General features: G+C 39.1%; 1 protein-coding gene across 4 annotated transcripts in view; it reads left to right on the top strand.

Annotated features, from left to right (window-relative positions):
• Positions 1-23,221, top strand: part of KDM4C (lysine demethylase 4C) — a 447,429-nt gene that overhangs the window by 51,716 nt on the left and 372,492 nt on the right. For 3 of the 4 annotated variants that reach the window (XR_002126477.1, XM_019664743.1, XM_019664746.1), the window contains exon 1: positions 3,933-4,255. The exons of the other annotated variant lie outside the window; for it this stretch is intronic. The gene's annotated coding sequence lies outside the window, so the exon portion shown is untranslated. Of the gene's footprint in view, positions 1-3,932; positions 4,256-23,221 lie in introns of those variants that run through there. 4 annotated transcript variants of the gene reach the window in all.

The raw sequence follows: 23,221 nt of genomic DNA, 5'->3' as shown, positions 1-23,221 counted from the left end.
TATATTAATTCTTCCTATCCATGAGCATGGAATGTTTTTCCATTTGTTTGTATCTTCTTTTATTTCTTTCTACAGTGTCTTATAGTTTTCAGAGTATGGGTCTTTTACTTCTTTGGTTAAATTTATTCCTAAGTATTTTATAGTTCTTGAAGCGATTGTAAAAGGAATTGCTTTCTTAATTTCTCCTTCTGATAGTTTATTATTGGTATATACAAATGCACTCAATGTTTAAAAAGCATTTTAATTTAAATGTCACACATAGAAAAGTGAACAAATTCTAAGTATACAGCCTGATGAATTTTCACAATTATTACCACCCAGGCAAAAAATACAGCATAACCAGCATCCCGTAGGTTTCTTACTTCTTCTCTTCCAATCACTCTACTCCCTTTCTCTTCCTCAAAGACAGCCATTGTTTGACTTTTAACACCATATAATAGTTCTGTTTTTAAATGTTATATAAATGGAGTCACTCAGCATGTATTCTTTTGGGTCTAGCTTCTTTCATTTAACAAGTATTTGTGAGATTTAGCCATTCTGTTTTAGCAGTAATTCACTTATTTTCATTAGCGTATAGTTTTTCCATTGTATAAATATATATTTATATCTCTATTCTAGTGTTGATGGATATTTGGGTTGTTTCCAATTTGGGACTTCACAAGTAATGCTGCTATAAACCTTCTGTATGTCTTTGGTGCATATGTCTATGTATTTCTATTGGTGTTCATGTTTCTCCACGTCACCACCAATTGTTTCTGTCAGTCTTTTTATTCTTAGCCATTTTGTGGCTGTGTATTGGTATCTCATTATAGCTTGACTGTGTGCTCCATGAGGGCAAGGCCACATCTGTCCTGTTCATGGCTGTATCACTATCCAATACCTGTTCACAAAACAGCACAAATAATAATAAATGACCATAATAAATAATAATAATGAGTAATTGAAATTATAAATACTCAAGAGTCTGTAACTTCAGCTTATGTTTGTGGTTTTATTTTTATTTGTTAAACTGAATGTTTAGTTTTTAATATTGTGTTATGATTTGGATGTCATAAATCATTTCCAATATTTTCCTTGGTGTGAAAAACAAACTACCTTATTAGTTCCCCTGACACCCCACCCTCCCAAATGTACACTTGTACAAGTTTAGAGCAATGGCCCAGGGGAAACTAGAAGCCCAGGGAAAATACGACATCTCTCTCCAAAGCTTTAATTTTATTCAAATATTTTGATGGGAAAATTAAATAATTTAACTATTTGTAATTTTTAGGTATTCTTATATGAAAACAAATGGCAGGTATAATGGTATCCAAACTGATTGAATGAGTATTTAATTTACACAGGAAGCTTGAGTCACTTCAAAGTTCTATCCCCAAACCCTTGGCTACCATAGTCTTTTTGGCATTGTGACTCCTTTAGTGGAAAAGACTGAAAAGTTTGATAATAATGGAGAATTAATGAAGTGTTTCAATTGGGTGGAATTATGATTTGATTTTTACTTTAGGAGGACAATTTTGGCTTGCTGTATAGAAGAATGAGCTGTAGGGGGAAGAGGTGGATAGAGAATGCATTGGAGGTAGAGATATCATTAGGAGAATATTATAAAATCCAGGTGAGAGCTAAATTGATCTGAACTTTAGAACACAGAACACAGAGAAAAACAGCCACCAAGGTTTCCAATTTCATTAATACTCACTATTATATTCACTGTGATCCTTTAAAACATCATCTAATCATCTAGTTATTGGTTGGTTTATATTATACCTGTATAAATAACATACTTATGTGATAAGGATAAATATAAACATTAATATTACTATTATTTAATTCTTTAGATTTGCAAGTCTAATGGGCTGCAATATATTAAAAATTAGACTATATTATGTAGTAGTGTATCAATTTACTGCATTATACATATTATAAAAATTTATAAGTTTGTCTCTGAGATGACCTAAACAATAGTTCACATAACATATAAGCTTTAAGGGGAATCTATGTATCCAATATACAGCCTCCACCTTTTGCAATTGGAGTTTTTTTCTTTTGGTAGAATAATTTTATTTTTTAAAGATTTTTATTAAAAATATAGCTAACATACAATATTATACTGCAAATGGAGCTTTAAATGGGGCCTACATAATCAACTGTATGGCTAAAATGTTCATTTTCATTGTAATTCACAATATAGAGGTATTTTGATACATTAAGGATGCAACAATCCTCTGTGCCATGAATCCAGTTGATCTTCTAGTAGGCTCACTTCAATTTCCAAAACTGTGAAGTGCTTTACAGATTCACAGTGCTTTACAGCTTTTGAAGTGTTTTGAAATTTTACATTATCTTCTTTGATGTTCAGAAATGCTCGAAGTCAGGTGGGCTGGTATGTCACCCTCCTTTTTCAGGTTAAAAAACGAGACTCCATTTACTATGTTCAACAAATGTTATTTGTGCAGCATCATGCATCTTCAAATGGTGAAGGGGCTGGAATTCAGGGTTCCAGACTTCTTATTCTAGTGTAGGAGGTTCCTAGTCTAATACAGCATATGGCTTCCCAAGGACCCTGGTTTGTAGTAGCTGTTTGATGTCTCTCTTAATCTCTATACTTCAACTTTTATATCTGTAACGAGACAATCGAGCACAAGGATTAATTTAATTAATATATGTGAAGTTCTTAAAACAGTGTCAAGCTCACAGTAAGCCCTAAATAAATGTTAATTAAGTTCTATGTTTATTGTTTTAGCATATCCAATTGACTTGTAAGGAGGGTTCGGATCTTTACAGTATACATAACATTTGGAAAATTTCCAGTTGAGTGTACATCTTAAGGCAAGTTTCAGTGTTTGTGGATTACAGAAATGTGGTGGTCCAGTAATCACATCAGTCTTACTTAACCACATTTCATCTGTCCTCAAAATGCTCCTCCCAGCGAAAAGAGACTTGAAGGGCGTGGTAAGTGGATTTGTTGAGATAATTTAAAAAGTCGAAATCAGTAGATTGTAATAGAAAACCCAGCATATTAGAGAGCTGAAGTGTGCTGAGTAGTGTAACTATCTGCCCAATCTTTCTTAGCTAAGAAGACGTTAGGGGAAACGCCACAAGGAACCCAGCTGGGAACTCTGCCGAAGTTAAAAAAAAAAAAAAAGTTCAGTTTTGCAAAACATCTGTTGCTCAGCCTGTGTGGTTTCTTCTGACACCTTGGAAGGCGGAGTTACAACGCAGAAGCAACAAGTTGTGGCAAGCTAATATAAGTACGTTCTTAAGGGTCCGGAGGCACCTGCACTTCCTGTCACTACAATTCAGGACAAACTGCTATCCCTAGTGTTTGGGAGAGCCGCCCCCTCACCGCAGTCCAGATTCTTATTGGGGACACCCGGTGTCCCCAGCTCAAGCGCACACCTGCGCAGGGCGGGACGTGCTCCGTGTAGGTGCCTGGATACAGGAGTTTCGTTCACCTAGGCTAACTACACGGCCTCTTGCTCGAGTTACTTCTTTAAAAGGTTGGCAGGTGGACACTACACCCTTCACTCACTTCGGATCTCCCATTGTGGTTAGGAGCTTTAGAGGCCCGGGCAGTAACACGTTGTCATTGCTGCTCAGCAGTGAGCCCGGACATCCTCGCCAGGCTCGGCTGGGCACTCCGAGGCCCCACCCAGGAAAACGCCGGTCTGACGTCCGCGCGCCGGAGGCCGCCATAGGCCCGCGTCGGAGCCCAGGACGACGTGTGGCGCGTGGACTCCCATCAGGTCCAACCCTGCGGGAACCCTGTCGGCGCTTCCGGGCAAGGTTCTGTGCACCTGTTCCTTCCTTCTGCTCAAGTGTCTTCCCACTCTGGGAAAAAATGGACGTGCTCGTCTTTAGAGAACAAGATGCGGCGTTAGCGCACCTAGGTTAAGAACAGCGCGGAAAATTAAGACCAAAGTAAGAAGGTGCCGGGCACCTTTAAGCTGTTGGAAGTTCACGTGATCCATTAAGTGCCGGGTCCCAGTGGTCACGTGACGGCGGGCGCGCCCTCGCGCACGGAGAGCCGGCTGGCGCTGTGCGCGCGCCTTCGCCGCTGCTTCCCATCCCCTCGACGGGAGGGTGAGGAACTGCGGAGGGATAGGCGTCTTGGGCCCGGTGCGCGTGCGCAGCGAACAGCTGTCACCCAGTGCGGAACTAGTCTTCCAAATTTTCCAAATCTCCCTGGGCCGGAGGCCACTGTCTTCCTTCTCCTTTTCCTCCTCTGGGTCGTGTCCTCGCCCCACCCGCGAGCCAGGTAACCGCTTTTCCGGAGTCGGGGCATGGGGGTAGTGGGGGAGGGGCCCGGGCGGTCTTCCCGGCACTGCCTCCTCGGCGCGGGGCAGCTGGGGGTGCCGGCGTCCGATGGAGCCGAGACGCGGGATCCAAGACGCTTGTTATGCGGCCGCCGTGACTGTCACGCTGGGGAGTGAGCGGCCGGCCATGGTCGCAGGCGAGGGAGGCGGGAGCTAGTGACAGCCCGCTGTGACCCTTACCAGGGTTCGGTGCCCGCGCTCGCCGCTCTCCCGGGGGCCGGAGTCGAGGTCGCGCTCCTTGGGGCAGAGGAGCGCGCGGGTGGTCCAGAGATGCTGATTCCTTTCCTTTCCCCTTCTGGCCAGGTCTCTGGCGGACTCGGGGATGCAGGGCCTTCTGCGCCCATTGGGGCCGTTTCTTCTCTGGGACTGTCACTGCCGTGGGGTGAGGGTGGGGGTTCCTCTCCAGAACACCCAGTAGCAGGCAGCCAGCCCCTATCAGGGATTCGTCCTCGGTCCCCCTGGCTATCCTTTTGGTTTTTCCGGCACGGAGCCAGTGCTTCCTGCAGTGCCCGACGCCACGATGCAGTGTAGACAGTGGGTGCTTAGTAAGTATGAGTTGGATCGGGTCGCGTGGAATGCCAGGCACGGTACGTGGCGTGGGGTGGGAATGTGGAGAGAGCCAGGTAGGCTGGGGCTCCGGGCTCGAGCTTGGGTTTTTCCTCTGAGCTCAGCCAATGAAACCAGCAGGACCCGATTCGGTTGTTTTCCGGGTGAACTCGGAGCCTGTCTCCCCCGGAGTTGCACGGTGCGCGTCTGCACGGGATGGCTTTGGTTGTGGGCGATGCCTGGGAGGGGTTTTGTCTGGTGGTTCTTCCCGGAGAAGGGAGGGCAAACTTTTTTGTAGCACTTGGTAAATTACCACGCGAGGTGATTTATCGAGCCCTGTTTCGGAAGTGTAGGTTAGAAGTTGTAGTTGGTCCACCTTTATCTCGGTGAAAGTTTCTGGTAGGCTGCGTACCAAACTTTGCCCTATTTCACCCACTTGAGTTTGTAGTATTTTTTTGTTTTTAACCCCGGGAAACTCGTCTTCACTGTTTCTATGACAATGGTTACTAATATTCTCATTTCGAAATGTTGTGGTTGAAAATTAGTGACTTTAATTTTTAAAGCCCATTTTTATTTTGCAGCACTCTTCTTTAAAATCATTACTCAAGTTCTCCTACCTTGATGGTTCTCTTCCCCTCCCCATGGTTTGCTTAAGAATGTATTACATGGGGGTTTGGGTTTTTTAGGCGCTCTTTCTCCCAATTTAAGGTGTTGTGAAAAGTTTGCACATAATCTTTACAGCACTCCACGAACTTGTTAATACAGTGCAATTTAAATCGGAGACTTGTTTCATATGAACAGACTTTAATTGGTTGCTTTTTTAAACTTAAAAATATATTTTAAACATTGTATGTGCACGAATACTTTTAAAAAAGTCCATTAACCATTCTGTGGAAATAAAGATTTTAATAAGCTGAACATGTATTTAATTTTTTTAAACGTTTTTTTAGATTTTTAGATTTCAATTTAAGGATGAAAATCTGGTATATTAGTTTTTTTTTTTGTTTTTGTTTTTTGTTTTTTTCTGTACACTTTCTGAATCACCCAGGGCTAGGTTAGGTTAGTCTTTTTCTTTCCTTTTCTCATTGTTTTGTAAATACCTCTTGACTTTTCTCCCCTACTAGAATGTTAGAGCTTTGCAGACAGGTTCTGTGTTTTTTTTCATTATCGCTGTTTTAATTTACCATAATGCCCGAGGTACTCAAAATTTCCACTCTCTTTTTAAATAACAGCTTTATTGAGATGTATTTCACACACCATACAATCCACCTGTTTAAAGTGTACAATTCAATGGTATGACCAGCACCGCAGTCAATTTTAGAACTTTTTTTTTAAAAGATTTTATTGGGGAATTGGGGAAGGGGAACAGTGTTGGGGAATTGGGGAGGGGGACCAGCCAAGTTGTTCTTCAGTCTTTGTTATGGAGGGCACCAGTCGCCATCTGGCTTCCCGTGGGCAGCTAGTGGCTTCTAAGCTCAAGGTGCTGTGTTCAGCCTTAGTTGTGGGTGGGCGTAGCCACCATTCCATGAGGGAGTTGAACCCCGTAGCCTTGTTGTTAAGAGCTAACGCTCTATGCACTGAGCTATCCAGGCAGCAGCTCAGCTCAAGGTGCGGAGTTCAGTCTTAGTTGCGGGTGGATGTAGCCCATCACTGAACAGGCAATCTTGTTGTTATACCAGCTGAGCCATCCTGCCACCTGTTGGCAGCTCAGCGACAGCTCAGCTTGGGCGCAGCATCACTGGCCCATGTGGGAATTGAACCGGCGGACCTGTTTCTTAGAGCTCACACTCTTAAGCCAACTCTTAACCAACGGAGTCACTGGGCTGGCCCAAGAACATTTCTAATCACTTCAAAAAGAAACCCTGTTCCCATTAGCAGTTTTGTCAGTTTCTCTCCCCCTCCCCTCCCCTCCCCTCCCGGCTTAGGCAACTGCTAATCTGCTTTCTCTCTCAATAGATTTGCTTATTCTAGACATTTCATATAAATGGAATCACATAATATCTGGTCTTTTGTGACTGGATTCTCTTACGTAGCATAATGTTGTCAAGGTTCATCCATGTTGTATGTATTAGTACTTCATTCCTTTTTATGGCTGAATACTATTCCATTGCATGAATATATTACATTTTATTTATTGATCAGCTGATGGGCATTTGGTTTGTTTCCACTTTTTGACTATTATGAGTAATGCTGCTATGAACATTCATGAACTAGTTTGTGTGTGTGTGTGTGTGTGTGTGTGTGTGTGTGTGTGTGTGTGTGTATGTTTTCTTTACTCTTGGATAAATACCTAGTGGTGGAATTGCTGGGTTAAACACTTCCTCCTGAATGAATAAATGAGCAAGGAGAGGGTAATTAGTATTGAGGGATACTGTGTCTAGACCTTTAAGGGGCCTGCTGACCCTTTCCTGCTCCACTACCAAGTCCATTTCTCTAAGAGGCTAGAATTCCCTGTGGGGGGTGTGCTGCAGGATAGTGCTGTTTTTTTTTTTTTTTTGTCTGGATTTCTTTAAGATCATCCCTTTCTGTTAGCTCAGTGTTTCTTTATACAGTTAATGATTATTCCCTTGATACTTATTTATTATATATTAGAAATGTGATAAAACATTTTTTATCACATTTTTTCCATTTTATGGAAAAAATAATTCCATACTGTCATTAAACTCAGTGTCTAAGCAGATCTTTCTATCTTTTAAAATTTGTTTCCTTTTATTAAATGGGAATATCTAATGCTCTTCTCCCCACCCCCATTTCTAAGAGGAATTTCTTGTGAGTTGTGCCATAGTTAAAGTCACTGTATCTTCTTTATCCCACCAATCTAGAAGGGTTTGTGGAGCTTTGTATATTTTAGTATAAATTTAAAATATTGGATTAGTGTCTTTATACTTCATTCAACTCCACTTTGCCCTTACCCTCCCTGCCCTTTTGGGAGGAGATGGTGATAACTAACCTATGTCCATACTTGCAGAGGGAAGGATTAGGCCCATTTAAGCAATGAGAACAATTCCTTTAAGGAGCCTTTCTACTGTGCTTTTTTTTCATGGCCTGCCATCATTGTTTCCCTGAGGATCAAGCCCTAATTCTCAACTCTCTCAGTAAGTCCAGTCAGTCTCCAGATCCTTTCCAACAAGCTCATCTTCCTCCCCAATTCCCTGGCTGTGTTTGGGTTGGTGCCCTGCTCACACATCCTTTTCCTCTGCCTAGACCTCTACCTCTACCTGCGCTTTGTCTGGTTAATTTCAGCTTATCCTTTAGGTAGCTCAGCTCAATTGTCACTTCTTAAAGTTAGTCTTTCCTCAATCCTGTACACTTGCTATAGCAGCATTCTGTAACCTCCTTCATAGTCTTAAACAATTACACCATTCATTGTGTATCATCACTCTTCGCTCTACACACAGAAAAAGGTCCACACAAAATATTGAAAGTGGTTAGTTCCGTGATGGAATTAAGGGCAATTTGTCTCTTTTCAGGTGTATCTGCATTGTCTGAATTTTATCCTACCTATTAGTATCTATCCCTTCATGAACAGGGAAAAAAAAAATCCATGTTTGTGGGAAAACCTGGAAACAGGAGAATTTAGTGGAAAAAGAAAAATCACTAATAGCCATTTTTGTAAATTTCTTTCTAACCTATTTTGTTTTAATAACTTAGATGAGATTTTACTGTAGCTCCAACATCAAGCTTTTGGCACACTTTGATTCTTTCTCATATCTAGGAACTTCTAGAGAATGATGAGGATACTTCCTGTTGGTTGCCTAGGGATGGAATTTCTGGTGTTGAAATTAAACTGATTCTTAAGGAACAGAAGCTGACATCTGATACTGTATGAGAACTAAGTTTGTGCCAAATAACTCATTTCCATTTTTTCCCTGAGAAACATCCTTACTAAAAAATTTGTATGTCTCCTAGTACTACAGACTTTGTCCTTGCATTATTTCTTGTTATTTGCACTATTTGTCTTATTTTTGCTGGGTGCTTATGCTGCCTAGAAGTGGGTACATTTTTCTTCATGCTAGTTGTGGAGCAGACAGCGGTGAACACAGTAGGTAAGTGATTCCCTAGGATTTCATGAAAGAGGGTTATTTGAGTGTGAATGTTTAGTTACACTGTTGCTCTTTATATTTTCAGATTCACAGTGACTTCAGCTATTATGGTATTTATGAACTGCTGCTCCATAGAATCTTTAAAATTTATTCTAGAGTCTTCTGGATTTATGTTATACTTTACTGTGCGCATATATTTAGGGAGCATAATAATGTGTCATCAAAACCCTTTGGGTGATGACTTCCCTTTTTTTATATCTCCATTCAGTTTCAGTTATTAATTTGGCATCTCTACATTTTAACTGTAGCAAGTTGAACTCCATCTTTTGTCTCAACTCTGCTTCTCTGGGGTTTCTCATGCATTTCATCCCACTTCATTGCTCACTCAATAGTTATTCCAGACACCTCATGGTTCCTTAGTCCTCACACCCAGACCTTCACCAATTTTTGTCACTTCTGCTTCCTAACTATGTATCAGATCAGTCCCCTGGTCTCCACCTGGCATCATCTCAGTACTTATTCAGGCCTCCTTCCCAACCTCTGCTCCACTCATTGAACTTTTAAAATGTAAATTGGATCATTCTCATTGCCCTGAGGATATTTAAAATTCCTGCATTATCTCTTACCCCAAGCTCCCCTCAAGCCTTTTCCTTTCTGCCCACTAGCATTTCTTTTCCTCAGACTGAACAAGGCCCTTGCTGAAAGTGCTGTTTGCTGAGGCTGACTTTTCCTTCCCCTTTCTTCCTTTCCATACATCTTTCAGGTCTCTGCCTGACTGCTTCCTCAGAGAATCCTGACCTGTCACCTCTATCTCTTCTCTAATCTAAACCAGCATCCCTAGTAATAATGTATCTTAATTCCCTAAAATTTTCCTTCCATAACACTTAGCAGTTTATAATCTTATATTTATGTGATTATTTGATTGTTTCTAAACTGTAAGAATCTACAAGGGCCGGGATCAAGTATTTTTATTCACTTATATCACACCAACATACCATTCTCACCAGCACTACACGATAGGTGTTCAAAAACATTTGTTGTACAAATAAATTACTTTTATATATTTGAAAAAATTAAGGAAATTAAAACCAGACACACAGTAGAAAATACATTTTACCCACCCTGACTCAACACACACATACATACTCGTATATAAAACTGAAACAAAAATTTCATGAAACAAAACTTTGCCAGCTGTGCCGTACTCTGATATTTTCTATTTTGTTCTGTATTACATGAAAACATTGATATAACTCACTGAATTGGGTAGAACTGCAGTTTGAACAGCAGGTCCCTAAAGCAATGCAAGGAAAATCCTCCATTTCCATTAGCTCCTCTCCCTTTTGGAACAATTGCTAGTTTTGTCTTTGCTGATATGGAATACAAGTATAGCTTTAAATACCACCCCCCTCCTCCCTTAAGTATAGCTTTAAGTACCACCCCCTTCCTCCCTACCCCTTTCCCATTAAAAGAAATGACTGTTGCTGAAAGTTAGTTCTACTTTATAAGTTTGGGCCTGATCTTAAAGGAGGGTTGGTTAAGGTCAGGCTAAGAAGAATCTAAACCTGACTCTCCCTTAGGTCTTATCTTCCAGGTTTCTCTGGGCCACTCACTAATAGCCCCTCACTAATAACTCACTCCACCCTACTTGGCTGAGGTCATTACAGGTGTGTAAATCAGTCACTGGATTTTAAGGCTGGTCTGTCATCAGTTTTCTTTTCTTAGTTTGTTACAAACCAAATTCCAGAAATGAAAACAGGAGGATCAAGGCAAGCCAGTAAATATTTGTGAATGTGTGAATTAAGGAGCCTGGCTGGGTAAGGGTGTTTCTTTCAATGGATCACGAGAGCTGAGCCCTAGAACTGTGGTTCTCATTTGTTCACTTACCACAAGGCTTGGTGCTGTTTGGTCCCATCATGAAATATTGATCTTTTATCTATTTTGCTAATTAAATATTAGAAATAACCTAGTGTCTAGCACAAGGGCTATTTTAACTGAACATTATGCTGTGATTGATAGTCATAACTTGGAAGAATATTTAAAAACATTAGATAATTCCAAACCTTCTATGTTAAATGAAAAAACCTATACAAAATTATATATATTGTATGATCCCAGTTGTGTTTAAACAAGCTTATTAATGTGTATGTGTTTAGAAAAAACACATTGGAATGTTAACTTGGTGTTGGGATTACTGGTAATTTTGGTTTTCCTTCATTGAAACATTTTTTTGAGAATGAACATTATTGCATTTATAATCAGAAAGGCTCAGTTGAAAAAACAAATTTCCTATACATTCACATAGTCACAAATAGGAAAAATAACAACTTTGTTAAAATGGTGGCTAGGGCCCAGGTTTCAGTAGCTGTTGCCCAGCCAGCTGGGACGTATGTTCCACGTGCATGTTGTGTAGTCTTGCACTGCATGGTGACCCATATTTTTGCTCCTAACTTGAATCTTTTTCCTTTCCTGTCTAAGTTATTAAAGTTTACCAAACGTTGTTTTTCATCTTTTTTTTTTTCTGAAATAAGATTCTGTTTCTCCTTGCCCCGCTCAAGCATGTTGATAATGAATGTCCACTTACGGTGGTCCATAGCTCGATAATTTGGAAAGTTCTAGTATCCCATATTAAAACCCAGCTGTCTGTCATGAGTTGAAGGAATGGAGAAAATTTTGGGTGAATTAGGGTGTTTACAGGTGATGTCTTCTTTCTGTTAAATTTGGAAAATACCTAGTTAATAGTGAGACAAAAAATTGAAGGAAACATACAATGATAGTTTAAATGTGTAATGATCAGTAATATTTCCCAAACACATGTTTGAAATTGTTTAGTCTTTTAACACTCAAGCCTTAGTAGATTAAATTAAATATTTGAAAATAAATTTGATAAGCTACACAAAATATTTGTTCTAAATATTGATTTACTATTTATTAGAGAGGAATGGAAAACGTTAATTGGAGAGAAATGTTAAAGTGAGGACAGTTCGCTGGACAGATAGGACCTTTTTGGGGATGTGTGTGTGTGTGTGTGTGTGTGTGTGTGTGTGTGTGTGTGTATGTGTATAAGTGGCAGCACTTTTAGAGGACTTCATAGCCCTGTTCTCATTTTCATCTTTGCAGGTTCACAAATCTGAACTTGATCCAGGGTATGTCAGGCCTTGGACCACTGATGTCCTCATTGTCGCTCCCTAATCAAACTCACAAGAAGAACCAGAACCTGGATTCAGAGCATACAGGGCTCTTTCTAGAATGGCCCATGGAAAAGCACATGAGGAATCAGACATTGTTCAGTGACAGGTCCTCACAGATGGAGCTGGGTAGCACTGAGGAGTAGCCTGAACAGGGGTTTTCACCTGCTGGGCTTCTGTGACCCTCAGGAGTATTCACCTCGGCTCATCAGAATATTCTAACATTTATACTTTTATTGGGAATAAACTCACAGAGAAGTATCTTTAAGATGTTGAGTTTTCTTGTCCTAAAATATGGTATATGATTTAAGTCTTAAGTCCTTATGAAGAACATTTAAAATATACCTTTACGTGGATCTTGCACATTTCATAAATTTATTCCTTTGTATTTATTTTAAAAATATTTTTCTTGGTTTTTTTTTTTTTTACTTTGGGACAATCTCAGACTTAGAAAAGTTCATTATAGTACAAAAAATTTTTATTTCCTTAAAAAATTTGCCTTCATGCCCCATCACACCTCAATACTTTGGTGTGTATCTGCTACAAAGACAGTTTCCTACGTAACCACATTATATCCATCAAAATCAAGACGTTAACAGTGATACATTACTGTTAACTAATCCTGAGACCCTTTATATTTCGGCATTTGTTATAGTAATGTTCCCTCGTGGTTAAATTCTTGAGGCATCTTTGACAGGAATATCACAGATGATGCTGTGCTTTTAATTACATCTTATCAGTTGACACACAATTTCATTTTGTTCTATTACTGTTAATATTCACTTTAATTGCTTGATTAAGTTAGAGTCTTACATGTTTCTCTGCTTTAAAAGTACTGTTGGTTTTGGAAAAATCTATGTAAATATCTTATCAAGCTTTTAATTTCATTTATTTTTTTTCAATTTGGATTTATGGTTTCCTGATTTATTCAGAGTTGTAATCTGTTAATATTATTTATATTGATGCTTAAATTGTGATACGTTTGGCCCATGGGAACTCTTTTTTTTTTTAAAGATATTTTATTGTGGAATTGGGGGAGGGGAACAGCGCTGGGGAGTCAGGAAAGGGGAACAGACAAGTTGCTGTCTTTTTGTTCTTCAGTCTAGTTGTGGAGGATGTGGCTTCACTGGCCCCTGTTGGTATCATCATTGTGCTCTTTCCAGGTAAGGCAGTCACTCGCCAGCTATTGGACGGCCGCTCAAGGCAGCTCACGTCAGCTGCCAGCCACTCACAGTAGCTCACGGCAGCCCACTGCAGCTTCACTGCAGCTTCACTGCAGCCTATGCCATCGCTGACCACTCATGGCAGCCCAGCTCCAGGTCGAGCTGTTGTTCACCATCTTAGCTGTAGAGGGTGCAGTGTCACTGGCCCGTATGTGGGATCTGAACCAGGGCCCTGCTGCTCAGAGCTGGTGTCCCAAGCCAACTCTTAACCAACGCGCCGCTTGGGCGGCCCAAAACTGTTTTTAAATTGAATTTTGTGTCTTTTTTACATGTCCGATCATTCTTTGAGCACTCCCTTTCAGTACAGGGAAATATTCAGGCTCATCTTCAACTTCGCCCACCCCAAATATTTAGAAGCTAAGATCTAGGTGCTTGTTGATGTTGGGGGTGTTGCTTCCATATCCTCTTAGTGAGTAGAGCTAGGGAATAAGTGTATGTTCAGATACACGTTTATATGTGTGTGTAGTTTATATACTTAAACCATATGCACACACATTCACACATATACACCAAGAATTAAATAATGTACTAATATCGAAACTTTCTCATATTCCTGGAACAACCTTTTGGTTATGATTTATTATTTTAATGTGCTTTTGGATTTTGCTTGCTCATTTGTAAAAGGAATTTTCATCAATGCTCTTAAATGCAATTGTTTTGTAGTTTTCTTGGGCCAATTGTCAAGTTTTGTTACCCAAATTAGACTTGCTTCTTAAAGGATTTTAAAGCTTGCTATTTTTTTTTCTTGTGCTCAGAACAGCTTAAATTACACTGGATTTATTTCTTAAAAATTGAGTATGATTCTGCGAAACCATCTGGGCTTGGTGCTGAAGATTCCTTCTAAATTTAGTGGGTCTAGTTTTATTTTTTTCTGTGGTAGCTGGAGAGCCTTGCAAAGAGGTCAGTTATATTTGGGGCCTGGGTCTGGTGGATACTAAACATGCAGTCAGTTTATATTGCACCTACTTGCTGTCTGACTTCAGAAAGTCATTTCTGTTTCTGAGCCTTAGTTTCATCATCTCTCAAATGGGAATAATCACAGTCTGCTAATCTCAGAAAGCTTTTAAGAATGAAAATGAAGTATTGTATGTAAAACAGAGGAAAGAGCCAAGCAAATTGCAAGGTTTATTTTTTTTCCCCAAATGTTCATTTTAATAAGATGTTGGTATTCAGAGTTGTCCATGAGGATAGCTGTGAGTATACTTTTGAAGGAATTTGCAGAGATGGGCTGGGTCTCACTCAAAAGACCAGGCAAATGGAGAAAGACCGGGTAAATGGAGACATTTGTATTGACAACAGAGAAAAATTATGAATCAAACAAAATGTGGCCTAGATAGAGTTTATTTTTGTAAGCATTAGTGATGGTTTGGTCTTGTATTACTGAAACCATCTTTTATAGTCTATGAGAAGCATTGGACAACAGATTATGATTTTCCTTTGTGCTTGTATCATGATTGTATTTGTATTTATTATAATTTGGTTAAATACTTGAGTTTTTGAGAAAAGTTAAACTCATCTAGTAAATATTGAAAATACTTTTAGATGTGTTTGCGTGTCAAGGAAGCCCTGTGTTATCAAGATCAAGAGAATAAATGATCAGCAAATACCTGTGCAAGGTACTGTGCCAGACATTGCATATAGGATGAAAATATAGCAAATCCTTTTCCCTCAAGCTTGGTCTTTTCGACAGGTAATTAACAAAAACTGTGCAAATTGTTATAATTCTTTAAAATAGCTTTCCTTACATTCATTAATAATGAAATAAGCAAGGACCATCAGATTGTTGTGTTTGATGTTTTCCAAACTTTTTTTTTGATATAGCTGATGCCGTATATGTGATTGTGAATCTTCAGGAATAATTTCAAAGTTAAAATACTAAATTGCATTTAAATGCTTTCAAAATATTTAAAATTTTGGGCCTCATTTTTTATGTTTGAAACTAAGAATGGGTAATTTACATGGCTTCCTGTGAGTTCTTACTGAAGAACTGATGGTGATGTGGTTCCACCCCTGGCACCAGGGAACCCGCAGGTGCGCAGGTTGGCGCAGTCGGGAAGTTGATAAGACCGATGGCCTGCCAGCCTACCTGCTGCAGAGGCCCGTGGGCCACCGTGCGGTGATAGCCAAGAAGCTGCAGCAGGTGCAGTGGGTCCAGGGCATCTGGAACCTATGAGAACCAGGTAGCTCTTGCTGGTACCAGGAAGCGTTTCTTACTTCCCAGGCCTCTGAAGTGAGACAGTCCAAGTCCAGCAAGCTTTTAGTTGGAACTCACAGTCACATGAAATGCAAGTTTTGGAAAGTAGTGAAATTGCTTTCTTTGGCTGTTTTGTGTGCCCTTACCAATTCTACTGCATAATAATAGGAAATTAGAAAGCGAATTAGGTTCGTATATTCATAGTCATAAAAGAACAATCCTTTTTTCTATTCATGTAGAAATATCGGCATTGATTGCATATTTTTTTGGTCCTCTTGGGACCCAACTTTTTGTGTAACTTTATAATTTGCCTAAAAATTGGAAGTAATGGAGAATTAAGTTTTTGAAAACTAATATTTACTGAAAACTGTTCAGAATTTTTCTTTTTAGCCCTTTTTATAAGGGTTATGAATCTCATAATGAGATACTACGTTAAGTTTGTATGTTTTACAAATGATTTTTACATTCTTCATAACTTTAAAGCACTTTTGTTCCTTAGATGTTTTATTGATATGCAAATTAGAGATTACTTTTGGCTTCAAATTAAAAATAGTGGGTTTGTAAGGAGAGTCCAATAGTAAAGAAAATATTTTAGTATTTTCTATTCTTAGAAAATAAACAATGTCAAGATGATGCTTTCCTTTCTTTGTCTAGTAATCATAGTCTATTAGGTACTTTTCTATTAAATGTACTTTCTATATCACTTTCAAATTTATTTTTTACTTTCTTCCAAAAGAGGATTAAACACTGTCTGCATTTACACTTACAGAGTTATTTTTTCTTTTTTTTTTTTAAAGATTTTTATTGGGGAATTGGGGGAAGGGGAACAGACAAGTTGCTGTCCTTTTGTTCTTCAGTCTAGTTGTGGAAGACGTGGCTTCACTGGCCCAAGTTGGCACCATCATTGCGCTCTTCCCGGGCGAGACACATCAGTAGCTGGCTTCTGGATGGCCGCTCACTGCGGCTGCTGGCCGCTCACGCTGGCTGCTGGCTACACAAGGTAGCCCATGGCAACCCGCTGCAGCAGGGGCTGCAGCCTACGCCGACACCGGCGATGGCAGTCCAGCTCCAGGTTAAGCTGTTGTTCAGCATCTTAGCTGTGGAGGGCAGTGTCACTGGCCCTCATATGTCACTGGCCCGGGATCCGAACCGGGGCCGTCTGGCGTGCCAAGCCAGCTCTTAACTAATGTGCCACTCGGCCGGCCCGAATTATTTTTTCTTGACTGTCTTTCTTCTCTGTATCTTTGACACACTGAATGATAAGATGTGACATGACATTTTCCTGTATCACCATGTGAGAAATTGCTTTTATAAAATGGTACAAACAACTTTCTAGATAACATTTATTTAGAATTGCTGCTGTTTGTAAACTTTCTTTTTCCCTGTTGTTAATGATAATACATTTATGTCAAGATTTCCTCCAAGATCAAAGGGTATTGGTAAAATGCATAGTTCACAGAGCTAGAAAACATTTTTTATCCTAGTGTGCAAATGTTTTCTACACAAGTTACCTTTTAATGTTAAAGTCATTGTTGATGTTATAGTTGACGATTATTTAAAAGTTATTTTACCAAAGGAGCCACGCTTGACTGTTTATTTAATCCATACATTATATATTTGTGTTATTATAATTGTGTTTATAATTGTGTTATTGGTTGTATAGCAGAGTAAGACTAAAGGGAGGAGACCTAAGCAAATTATTTTCATTTTAAATGCTTGAATACAAATATATAACCCAACCATAGACTTTTCAATTAATATGATGTCACAAAATACAGATAAAAACAGTTTAAAGCCCTATGTTGGGATGTACATGCAGGTCTGTCTTGCTTTTGATACATTTAACTTACAAAAATACAGAATTGTAAGAATTAAAAACTAGGAATGTTTGTTTGGTATTACAGAATGGCTTCAGCATTGAAATTAAAAAAAATTCTTGGTTTCATTTTGTAAACCAAAATTAATTTTAGACTGGAATAAAGAATAAAAAGCATTTATTTATTTGAGCAAAAGTAACTTCAGCCTGGGAGACACAGATTCAGGTAGTAACCTAAATTGTTCTCCACCAAAACAAAAGGGAGGCCATCTTTTATACAGCAAATTCCCACCCAGGTTCCCAATTTTGTGCTTATGAGGTTTCTAAATTGTGCAGTCCAAATTGTGCAATTCTCATTGGTTGGTATAGATGCAAATGAGGATACATTTTGTGTAGTTCTGATTGGATAAGACAGGTCTCAATCCACTGGTAGAAAGATGAAACCAGGGCTTTCTTGCCCTGGTCAGTTCAGACAAGTAAACAAGCAGGACATAGCGCAGGAGTCCAACAGTTCAGTCTTAGGTTCTTTCCTGGTGGTATACATGGTAGGCGAGGAGCCCCTGTCAGCAAGTGGGTGCTACACTTGTATTATTCATAAAATTTGGGCCCTCGGTTGACCATGGAGAGTCCATCTTTGCAGATAAATTCCTTCTTGGGTTTTACATCAAATGAATCTTTCTTAGGGCCCACAATTTAAATATTTTTTCAATTTTCCAGGTATTTTCAGAAACACACCACTTGTATTGGTTGTTTCATCATTAAAAAAATGGTTTAATGTTATGCTTGAGGCATGCAAAAGATATGTATGGTACAGTCCTGTGAATTCACCCAGATATTGTGATTCTTTTCTATCCCATGAACTTTTCCCTTGGGAAACTTGTTCTGATTTTTGTGTTCAGTTTTCCCTTGCTTTAAAAAAATAGATTTAGGGCCGGCCGAGTAGCGCGTTGGTTAAGAGCTGGCTTGGGATGCCAGAGGGCCCAGGTTTTGATCCCACATATGAGGGCCAGTGACACTGCCCTCTACAGCTAAGATGCTGAACAACAGCTCAACCTGGAGCTGGGTTGCGGTGAGTCGCCAGCGACGGCGTAGGCTGCAGCCTCTGCTGCAGCGGGTTGCCATGGGCTACCTTGTGTAGCCAGCAGCCAGCGTGAGCGGCTGCTGGCCGCAGTGAGCGGCCGTCCAGAAGCCGACGACTGATGTGTCTCGCCCGGGAATTGTGCAATGATAGTGCCAACTTGGGCCAGTGAAGCAACGTCCTCCACAACTAGACTGAAGAACAAAAAGACAGCAACTTGTCTGTTCCCCTTCCCCTAATTCCCCAGCACTGTTCCCATCCCCCAATTCTCCAGTAAAAATCTTTAAAAAAACAAACAAAAAATGGATTTATTTTGTGTGCATTTATCCTTAAAGAACAGATTAAATTTTATTTTTTAGATTTGTAAAAATGGACATTTGCTTTGAATATTCCAAGACTAAACTTTCTTAGGTTCATCCATATTGCTGGGAGTACCTTTGGTTTGTTAATTTTTCACTGCTGTATAGTATTCCATTGGGTGAATATATTCTGATTTATATATTGATTCTTCTTTAGATTTGACATTTGAATTGTTTTCAGCTGTTACAAAAATGCTGCTGTGCGCATTATTGTACATGATTATTATTGAACACATGCTAGAGTTTCTCTAGGCCCTAGAACCAGGTTTTTGAACCTCTGCACTGTTAACATTGTAGAGCTGGATAATTCTTTGTTGTGGGTACTTTCCTCTGCATTGTAGGCTGTTACGCAGCATCCCTGGCCTATACCCACTAGATGCCACTAGCACTTCTCCACTTGTGACAAACAAAAATGACTCCAAATATTGCCTGTGCCCCCAAGGGGACTAAAATCATTCCTGGTTGAGAACCATTGTTGTCTTTGACCCATTTAAATTTATCCTAAAATTAGAATTTAAAATTATCCTAAAATTTTCATTCATAGGGGAAAATTTTAATTTATCTTTTAATTTATAATTTAAAAATTTCCCTGTTATAGTAAATATATCCCACATAAGTAAAGCTCTTACTATTGGATTCCTCAATAATTTTTAAAAGTATATGGGGTTCTGTGACCAAAAAGTTGGAGAATGTTGGTCTGGGCTTCTAATTCCTCACATACAGAATAGGATAAATAATAATTCTTATGTTATAGGGCCCGTGGGAGGATTAAATGACTTAATATTTCTTATGTTGCTGCTGTTATTGTGCGCTCCCTATTTCCTGCAGAAGGATAGCTCACCATTTTTTTGACCCAAATCCCATTTACCTTCAAGGCCCATCTCAAACGCACCTCTTCTCTATGCCTTCCTCCACTGTGCCCATCTGTGGCCTTTTTTTCCTCTGAGGAACTCCTGTAACATTTATGTTTGTACCGTGAAGTCGAGTCTGAAGTTGCATACTGCTTTGTATTGTCAGTTTTGCTAGGATTCCCCATGCTTCTGGATTTTCACTTTCTGACAAAGGGAAGAAATTCCTGGTCAATTTTCCAATCTTTATTACTGTTCTTGTTTTTCTTCTGATTTTGGTCAAGTTAAGCAGTTAGCCAGGGAGGAATTCTTTTTGCTCTTGGCTTCTGCACATAGAGCCAGATGGCAGCAGATTTCAAGCATCCAAGCCTCCCTTTCCACCTACCTGATCATTTAGTTCTCTACAGCAAAATCCCAGTTAACTCCTATGTTTATCTTTTCAAAGCTGTGTGACTTCGAGTGAGTTTTTTAACCTCTTGATGTTATATTAAGTGCTTAAATGTTAGCTGCCTCTGCTGTTAGTAATGTAAAGATACTTCCTTCTGCTTCTACTTAGACACTTCAGTAGGTATTGATAGGCAGTCTTAGGATGACTTTGTGGTAGTGGGTGTGGCTCTTTCAATAGTCACTGCCTGTGTTTTACATTTTTGAGATAGTTCTCTTACCTTTACCAATGCTAGATAAGAAAGTTGTATTTTCTTTCCTCCTTATTGCCTCCAGGTCCTTGAAGTTAAAGAATTTTGTCAGACAAATTCTTTAATTAATCTTTGTATTTAGCTATAGACACAGAGAGTTGTTGAATGAATGAATGAATGAATGAATGATTTAGGAGGGATAGTTAGAAAGGTCTGAAAACCTATATGCTTTGGAGAAAATTATGGTACTAGTTATCTTGTCAAGCTGAAGAATTTGAAGTTCAAGTGGTTTGCTAGTGAAAGCCATTTTTACTGAGAGTGATTTGTTAAGAATGTTACATTTGGAAGATTCATGCATTTAGGTGGAGGTTGGGGATTTTATAGAGTTTAAAGCTCAGAAACAAGGAAGGTATTGGATAAATAAGGTCCTGAACGTGAGTAGGTAACTTGGTTTTTGTTAATGTAAATAATCAGCTTCTTCCATCCTTTCACCCTCTCTTCCTTTCTCTCACTCATGTATAACATTGGGGTCATGAAGGACCTTAGAGATTATTTAGTTCACTGGGTCCCGGCTTCCAGGTTTGAAAAAATGTATATGAGGTGTGATCAGAAAATACGGTGAATGTTTAAGCTAAAAAAACCAAAGCAAATTATTACAGTAAAAGACACATTGCCATTAGTCTCCCTCAAAACACATGTATCCCATCATTCTTGCCACTTTCTGAAGTAGTTCTGGAAGTCCTCTTTCATGTCTTTAGTTGCACTGTGTGGCTGCCTTGATGTTCTAAATCAATTCAAAATGTGTTCAGGCCGGCCGAGTGACTCAGTTGGTTAAGATCTCGCTCAAAAGTACGAGCTCTGAGCAACAGCGGTTCGATTCCTGGCCCAAGCTGAGTTGCCGCTGAGCTGCCAACAGGTGGCAGGATGGATCAGCTAAAAAAAAAAACCAAAAACCCAAAAAAAAACCCAAAATGTTTTCCTTGCATGGTCATTTTGACTTTGGGGAAGAGCCAGAAGTCACATGGTGCCAGATCCGGTGAATAAGGTGGATGAGAACACACCATAATGTTTTTATTTGACAAAAATTGCCACACCATAAGTGATGTGTAGACACGGAGTGTTGTCGTGATGGAGGATGAAGTAAAGACACTCACGAAAGAAGACTTCCAGAACTACTTCGGAAAGTGGCAAGAATGATGGGATAAGTGTGTTTGAAGTGAGAGGGAGTCTTTTGAGGGGGTTAAAGCAATGTGTCTTTTACTGTAATCATTTTTTTAAATTTAAACATTCACTGTATGTTTTGATCACACCTTGTATAGTCCTGTTAATTTTTAATTTTCCAAAATAAAAATTATCAAAGTAAACTTACTACCTAATGTTACATCCAAGGAATACCATCAAAGCAGAAAGAGCATTCTCTAAGAATAAAAGATGGAACTTTGAAAAATCAGAGCACTTTCTTTCCTGTTTTTTAGTGGGCTGGTGGAACCACTGCTCCCCTGTGTAAACACTGAATTTGTTTAATTTCCTAAGTTCATAGGTTATTAAGACTTAACGTTAATAAGGATGACATGCTTAGGTGAGGTCATACCTCCAGGTATTGATGGAGCCACAGCTCAGCCCACTTCTATGGCTGAGATATAGTTAAGTGGTCCTTAACTATTTTTTTGGGTTATGTGTGATGTTGAGAGTGATAGGAGCTATATAGAGCCTCACCTTTGGGGGAAAAATTGGACAGGAACATTATGACTGAAAAGAGTAGTGAACTACATTGGCATGAAAAGCTCATGCCAATGTAGTTTTGAATGAATAGTTTTTCAGAAATATGTAAACGCTAAAACAGATTCAAGAAGTAGTAGAAATATGCCATTTAAGAGAATTAATTCTGTACTTACATGTCTTACCACAAAGAAAATACTGGGTTCAGATAGTTTGGGAGGCTAGTTCTACAAAGTATTCAAATAATAATTTCAGCCCTCACAAACTCAAAGTTTCCCTCATTCAGGAACACTTATGAACTCTTTTTTTTTTCAGACTAGTAAGTCTTAATACCAGGACCAGTCAGGATAATGTAAATAAGGAAGAATACAAGCTAGCCTCACTTATGAAGATAGGATATGAAACCTAAGGTATAATACTAGCATGGATAAGGCCACAGTGTGCAATTCTGATAATATATTATCATCAGGTTGGGTGCATTCTAGTAATACAGGTTGGTTCAACATAAGAATCGTATTTAATCACAATAATAGATAAAGATGAAAACTCAACAGATACAGAGAAAGTATTTGATAAAATGCTACATGTATTTGTGATTTCAAAGCAAAAAAATCCTCCTAGAGAAAGGAATAAAAGAGAAATTTTATAACCTGTACCTGTCTATCCACAGTAAACATTCTGATGAATAAAGTTTAGAAGCATTTTTCTTATAATAAGACATTCCACTGTCACTACTTCTCTTTAGCACTAGGATGTCCTAGCCAGGTTGTAGATGAGAAAGAGAAATAAAAAGAATATTGTGAAGGAAACAACAAAAAGTCACTATTCTCTGATAATTTTCACACGATGGTATAGATAGAGTCACTAAAGAATCTATAGACAAGGGGCCGGCTGAGTGGCTCAGTTGGTTAAGAGCTCGCTCAAGAGTTTGAACTCTGAGCAACAGCAGTTCAAGTCCAGCCCGAGCTGAGCAGCTGCTGCCAACAGGTAGCAGGATGGCTCAGCTAAAAAAAAAAAAAAGAAAAAAGAATCTATAGACAAATTATTGGAAGCAAGAGATTATTAGCAAGATCAATTTAAAAAAGGCATTTTAATGTACCAGTCACAAAAGGAAAAATACTTAGCTTAAAACATACCATACCAAAATGAGAAATGTTCTATGTAAAACAAATTTTCTTTCTTTCTTTCTTTCTTTCTTTCTTTCTTTCTTTCTTTCTTTCTTTCTTTCTTTCTTTCTTTCTTTCTTTCTTTCTTTCTTT

This window comes from Hipposideros armiger, unplaced genomic scaffold, assembly GCF_001890085.2.
Source record: "Hipposideros armiger isolate ML-2016 unplaced genomic scaffold, ASM189008v1 scaffold_429, whole genome shotgun sequence".
Classification (NCBI taxonomy): domain Eukaryota; kingdom Metazoa; phylum Chordata; class Mammalia; order Chiroptera; family Hipposideridae; genus Hipposideros; species Hipposideros armiger.
Note: the sequence above shows the minus strand (reverse complement) of the source record. Positions and strands in the feature narration are given on the sequence as shown.